The sequence below is a fragment of the Penaeus monodon genome, unplaced genomic scaffold, assembly GCF_015228065.2.
Source record: "Penaeus monodon isolate SGIC_2016 unplaced genomic scaffold, NSTDA_Pmon_1 PmonScaffold_7176, whole genome shotgun sequence".
Lineage (NCBI taxonomy): Eukaryota > Metazoa > Arthropoda > Malacostraca > Decapoda > Penaeidae > Penaeus > Penaeus monodon.
Window position 1 is genome coordinate 10,001 of NW_023662301.1, and position 6,321 is coordinate 16,321.

The following is a 6,321-nucleotide window of genomic DNA, read 5'->3' on the forward strand; positions in this document are numbered from 1 at the left end:
GTATATAGTGTAGATAAAGATAGTAGATAGATAGTAGATTGATAGATAAATAGACAGTAGGTATTAAAGAAAAAAAAATATCCGACGGCGTTCTTAGGACAGCGTGTCACGACTTCAACCTGTGCTGAAAACCCCCTACGAAAGCATAGTCCCCCCAAGCTCATGGTCCTCGCACTCCTTTGAATTACGTCATTTGCATGAGCAGCGTCTGTTTTCCATTTCAATATCCCCTTCCCCCAACCCGCAGCCCGGCGAGGACACAAGAGGTGACAGATACGGTTAAACCCTCAGCCCCCGATTAGCATAGAGGGGGGCCCCGGGGCACTCGAATGTGGGAGGATTGTTCAAGCCCAACTCACAAACCCATGATCACAGGGAAGGTCCAGGAATTCGACCAAGGATGCCAAAAAAATGTTTTATTATAATTTGTGTATTAATTTTATTTCATTTTTATATATTATTTTTTATCTTAAACAATAAAGAGGAACCCAGTTAAGACTATCTTGGTTTATTGATTTACCCACAGTAAAAAAGAGTACAATGCAAATATATATTTTTTATGCAATGTAAAAGATTAGTAAAAAATGGGAGAAAGGGGACTCCTTTTAAGGTTGGATAAAAGCGCATGTCCACTATTTTTTATTCAGTAATTATGAATAAGAAGAGATAAAAATCTTTAACAGAATTTCTTTGTACTCCTTTACACTACATACATGGTCTGCCTAAGGAGCACCGATCACTGGAGGGTCCTTGGCCTCCCGGGCGTCCTCCCAGCGGCGAAGGCGATTCCCCAAGGACGAAGTCGGGTTTGGGTGGGGGAACTCGGGGGCACTGGCAGATGGGTGCCCTGAGGGGAACCCTTTCCCCGCAGCCACGAACTCCATGGGACGGGAGTGCCGCAGGAGCGGTGTAGTGATTAATAAGAGAATTGGATGGCGAAATTAATTTCTAGGTTAATAAATTTTCGATTTATAAAAATTTTCCGAAACGTGTATTTTTTAATCTACAATACTTTCTTGTTTTTTTCCCGGATACTCACGAGTAGAACCAGCACGTGATGCCTCCGTCTGCGCTGGGAGATCAGACTCGGGACACCACGATCCCGTTCCTTTTTCACGTCGAAGTGCCTTCCGTCGCCCTCGTCACGCGGTGCCCCTCAAGAGGGCATTTCCCGGGGGAAATACGAGGGGCGGAGGGTCATATCCCTGGGGGGCAGCGACAGCCACGCAGGCAAACAGGCAAGAAGAATCTGAAAGGATGTAAATATAAGTTAATTTAAATTTTTCCCTTTTCAAACACTTTTTTCCTTTCTTTTTTGTAGAATTTGCAAGATCCAGTAAAGTATAAACTATATTTTTTCATGACTTTCGGAGGGTTTCATAAATTTAAAAACCCATTACAGAAAATTTTTGCAGATTGACGCGTTATTTTCTTTTCACATTACAAATTTCATGTGGGGAGAGCGATTGACCCGCTTCTCTGAGCCTAAAACATGGGTTATATCTTAAAAAGCAAACCCCAGCGCCATTTGCCTTTAAAATAACCACTTTTTTTTGGGGCCAGGACGGGGTAATTTTTGTCAACGTTTTTTTTTTTTTTGTTTTCATTTTTTATAAAAAAGGGCACAAACATACATACACACACAACACACACAACACACACAACACACACACACACAAACCAACACACACAACACACACACCACAACACACACACAAAACACACCCCACCACCACACACACTAAAATTATATATATAAATATATATATATATATTATAATTTTTATTATTGTGTATATATGATATATGTGGTGGTGTGGGGGAAAGTGGGTATGTTTATACGTATGCACGTATGTAATGCATATAAAATGATTACATTTTCATACAAATTGAAAACAGCACACATATATATGTGTGTGTGTGTGTGTGTGTGGTGATTGATATAATATATTATATATTATTATAATATATATGGGGTGTGTGTGTGTTGTGATACACAATTTTTGGGGTTTTTATTTATATATTTATATGTTATTTTGTTATAATAATATATATTTTTATATAATATATATATATTAATTATATATGTAGTATGGTGTGTGTGTGTGGGTGGTGGGTTGTGTGGTGTGTGTGGTAGTGTGTATTAGGCGTGTAAGTATACATATGAAACTTTAAAAATATTTTTCTTTGGTTTTTACAGATTATAGATGTAGCACGCAAACACATGTATATAGGTACATAATTTAAAAACAATATAGTAACAAAAAATAAGTGTTATTATATATACACAGATAGATGTGGTTGTTGTATTTTTACTACATATAAGGCTACATACGGATTCACACAACACATCTATTACTCTCCATATATATATATATATATATAATTAATATATAATATAAATATAAATTTTATATAATATTATAGTATATATATATATATATTAATTATATTATATAAATATATAAAATTTTTATATATATAAAATTATATACGCCGACATATATAATATATAAAATAATAAATAATTTTTTATATAATATATATGTATATAATATGTGTAGTATATTTTTTTTTTTTAACAGCCCTTTATTCCATGCGGGGAATAGGCCTCTCCAAATTTATTTCTGAGAGGTTTTAAAGGCGTGCCACCCTTGTGTTGGAGCCCTTCCTAATCAAAAACCCGGTTTTCGCCCCGGCGGTGATTCCCTACGAACATGTCGTTTAGGAAGGGAATCGAGGTGAATTCTTGCCAAGGGAAAACCGCCGGTTGGGGACTCGAACCCCCGAAAATCAGATTGCCTCGTGGTCTTTTAGTCCGTGCTCTAACCCCCCGGCTATATAATATATATATATATAATATATATATATAATATAATATATATATATATATATATATTATTTATATATATATATACACACATCCCCCCACACAACCCACACACACACACCACACACACACACACACACACACAAACCAAATATATATATAATAAAATATATATAAAATTTTAAAATTATATATTTTATATATATAAAATATATATAGTATTACATATTTATACAAATATAATATGTATTTTTTTATATAATAAATATGTATTAATATACTGGTGTATTTTATAATATATATATTATATTATTATTATTATATATATTAATAAAATATATATATTAATATATAACATTATATTATATATATATTATATATATAATTATATATAAATTTTAGAGAGAGAGAGAGAGAGAGAGAGAGGAGAGAGAGAAGGGGAGAGGAGAGAGGGAGAGAGAGAGAGGACTTGTGTGTGGTGTGTGTGGTGTGTTTGGGGGTGTGTTGGGGTCCATATATATATATATATTAAAAATAATATATATTAATAAAATAATTATTAATTTATAATTAAAAATATTATATATAATAAAACCAGTATGTGGGGTGTTGTGTGTTGTGTTTGGTGGTGTGTGTGTGTGTGTGGTGTGTGTGTGTTGTGTGTGGCCCCGTGGTGTGTGTGTGAGGGTGGGTTTTTGGGTGGGGTGGGTGTGTTGTGTTTGGGGAATGGGTATGGAAATTTGTGTGTGTGTGTTTTGGTTTGGGTGTTGTGTGTGTGTGTGGTGTGGTTTTGTGGTGTGTTTGGATTTAATTAACCACCTATTCGGGGTTTGTGTGTTATGTGTGGTGTTTGGGGTGTTTGTATTGTATATTTAAAAACCTATTCGTGGTTTGGTGTGTATGTGTGTTGTGTGTGGTGTACACTTAGGGATAGATTTTATCATACAATTTAAAGTTAATGGATCGTCTATTGCACCACACACAACACACACAACACACAACACACACCCTACACACACAACCACACCCCACACACACCCACATAAAGCAGATATGTCTGTGTGTGATTTTTATATGCAATAAAAAAAGGTTGAAGCAAGATTCCATAAGAATTTTTTTCATTAATGGATATTCAAGGTACGGTTCATTTTCAGGGAACTTTCCCTTTTAATTTGTGTGTTTACTGAGAAAATTTTTGATCTTTTTTTATAGTCACACAAATTTTAAAATTTCAACATCCCCACCTTTATCTGGTTTGTTTTTTTTTTGTTATATTCTTTAGTGTTTGCAGAGAAGACGGGGACTCTGAACACGAGCCTGTTTTTACCTGGTGATTGGCCATCGGGTGATATTTTTTGGTAACATTGTTGTTTTTTATAAATATACCGTTATTTTTATGATTGCAGTTGTTTTTTTGTTTTCAAGATACAAATAAACATGTCGGGGGATACACGTCTAACCTGGAAAGTTATTTTTTTTTTCGGGACGAATTTTGTAGAGAAATTGAACAAACTTTGTATTTTTCCTCTTTTTTTGAAATTTAAATTCTAGAATCGGGGGGTTTTCAGTTATGGAGATATCAAATGGAAAACATAAGCAAAATAAAAAAGAAACTAAAATCACAAAAAAAACTCAGGGCGATGTATCACTGTTTACGAACTCACGATTTCTAGATTAACAAAGATAATGGAAAGAGACTCAATTCGTAAAAGAAAACACCGAATTGGAAAATTTAGAAAAAGTGTGGTGTATATAAAACGTAATGTCTGTAATATTGTGTCATAGATTTACATATATTTACCCGGCTTATATTGGTAATAATCAGAAATATGGGAATGTGAATTAATAAAAACCAAATGGCACAACCAATTTTACATTTTTTATTAATTAGAAGTAATTATTTTATCTAAAGACAGGGGGCAGCATGAAATTTTAAGTCGCACGAATTTAACGCTGTCACATCGGGATTAATCAGCCATGCTGTGAAGATATGTTCCGTAAATAATGAATAAAACAGTCAATATCCCCAAAAGCTGCAAAAAGCCATAAAAAAAAAGGAATTTTAAAAAAAGGGGTTTAGTAGGAGTAAGTTTTAATTAATCAAAAAATTTGGATTCAGATACTATTGCCGGTTTGCCTTGGGTGCTGCCGTCCCCCCAAGATATGAAGCCCTGCACCCTTCGCATGGCTGAGGGAAAGCCCTCAGTGGAAACAGGAGACGGCATCGGGTTGAGCTGGATCTCCCAGGAGATGGGGCATCAACAGCGCTGGTTTTTTCATGTGTATCCGGAAAAGGAACAAGAAAAATACGTAGAACCAGCGTTTCGGGGAAAATTTGTAATATAAATATTATTAACCCTGATTTAATTTTGTCATCCAAATCCCTTTTTCAATCAGCTACACAGGGATCAACAGCGCTGTTCTTATCGAGAGTATCGGGGAAAAAAAACCGAAATATATGAACTGTACCAGCGTTCGGGAAAGGTTTTTTTTTAAAATTCAACATGAAATTAACCCTTAATTGATATCATCACCCAATTTTTTTTTTCAAAGGGTTTTCCGATGACGGAACGTGGGTGAAAGAGAACGGCTTGCAGCCCCCGGGCACCCCCTGCCCGTGGCTCCCCAGTCCCCCCCGACCCCCCCTTGTCCTTGACCAGACGCCTTCGCCCCGGAGGAGGACGCCGCAGGCTCAAGAACCCTCCAGTAGATAGCCGCCCCCAGTCATGTTTGTGATAGTACAATGGTGTTTTGTGGGGATTTTCATTTTTTTTATATTCACAAATTTAGAATAAAAAACTTTTCAAAAAAGAAAAAAATATCAACTCATTTTTTTCCCCCTTTTCATTACAGGCCCCCTTTTAAGAATGTTTTGGGTCCTAAAATTTTTTTTTAGAAAAAAAAATGAAATGAACCAAAATTCATGATAAAAAAAAAAGATCGTGGATTTTTTTCAGTGCCTGTAAGAGGAACCATGTCTTGAATTTAAAAGCGACCCAAGGTCATAATTAGAAAATGGTCCACTTTTGGGAACGGGCCCAACACCACGTGACATCATCGATGCATTACCCCGAAGTTTGAGATGCAGAAACACAAAGTCATATTTAAATAATTTATAAATTTTATATTGTAAACCACCATTCCCTTTTTATATTTATTTTACATTAGATATTAACAGACATATCATACCAAAGATATGGGCCCTTAACGGGGTCAGTTTGACAAGCCATTTTAAAAACTTGGACGTGGTGAACCTTTATGACCAAGTCTTTTTCGTTTTTTTGGAAATGTCACACTAGGAATAAAATCGTTTTGACTGTACGCTTAAAATTCATACATACCAGCTTTGATATAACAGGTAAAGAAAACGGACAAAAAAGGGAATATCATACATTATTATTTTATATATAATATATAATATATATAAATAATATTATAATATATATATAATAATTATATTTATTGTAACAACGTAGCAATATGTGAAAATA